This window comes from Mus caroli, chromosome 10 (assembly GCF_900094665.2).
Source record: "Mus caroli chromosome 10, CAROLI_EIJ_v1.1, whole genome shotgun sequence".
Classification (NCBI taxonomy): Eukaryota; Metazoa; Chordata; class Mammalia; order Rodentia; family Muridae; genus Mus; species Mus caroli.
The window spans coordinates 55645321-55646673 of NC_034579.1; positions in this window are offsets into that span (position 1 = coordinate 55645321).

Consider the following 1353-nt stretch of genomic DNA (forward strand, 5'->3'; position numbering starts at 1 on the left):
ATCAAATTCCTACAAACTTCAGTGGGAAAATCTCTCTCTCTCTTTCTCTCTCTCTCTCTCTCTCTCTCTCTCTCTCTCTCTCTCTCTCTCTCTCTGAAGGGTCAATGATTTATCTATGAAGTAAGTTGATGGTAGGCAGGTGAATCGGGGAGAAACCACACGATTATATCATGGGATTCCAAGCAGGAGCCCCACAGATATAATCCCTGAAGAAATCTGGATGATTGACATTTATCTAGCATCTTGAGAGGCTACCCAGGATGGTGTGACAAGGCTTGGTATGGCAGAAGAGAGGGAACACACAATCAATGAGGGTTGTCTTGCTAAGTATATAAAAGATCTCTCAGAAAATGCCTGGGGGCAGCCATTAGAACAGTTGACTGAGCATAGGACACTGCCTGGAGTCTCTTTCTGCCCTGGGAGATGTTGTTGCAGAGGGAGAAGCTCTTGACAGTTGAGTCTTTCTTTGGATCTCCAGGGAGATAAGGAACCTTCCGAAGATAAAGCCCCTCCTTAGGCTTTGAAGGGAAGGAGAGCAGAAGATGGGAGGGCAGAAGCACTTGGGTTCTTCGGTTCAAAGGACTCAGCATGTCAAAGCCATAAAGACTCCAGGAGGATTGTCACACAACCAATAACATGCTATTATCACAAAGAGGAGAGCTACTCATGCAATCCAGACAGAGACTGCGATGTCTTGGTGACTCAATTACTATGTGAGTAGTCCTGTTATGAGGCATGTAATTTTCCAAAACTACAAAATAGGCAATTTCTTGGGCTGGAGAGATGGTTCAGTGGCTAGGAATACTTGCTGCTCTTGCAGAGGAAATGAGTTGGTGTCCAAGCATCCATGTCAGGCAAATCACAACTGTTAACTCCAACCCCAAAGGATCAGATGGCCTCTGATGGTCTGTATATACACACCACATACACACACACACACACACACACAAAGTACATCTTTAAGAATTAAGAGTTGACAGAATATCAAACACAGAATATGGGTAGCTTGCAACACTGTAATTCTATTTCTTTCTGGAAGAGTAAATAATGAAACCAGCCCTTCCCCCACTCCAATCAATCAATCAATCAATCAATAAAATGCCATGGCTGAACATGATATACCCTTGTAACCCCAGCACTTAAGAAGTTGGGGCAGGAGGATCACAAGTTTGAGGCCAGTCTTGGCTGCACTGTAAGTGCCAAGCCAGCCTGGACTATACATTAGACTCCTTTAAGACAAACAAACAGCCCGTTGTGGTGGTGCACACCTTTAATCCCAGCACTTGGGAGGCAGAGGCAGGCGGATTTCTGAGTTCGAGGACAGCCTGGTCTACAGAGTGAGTTCCAGGACAG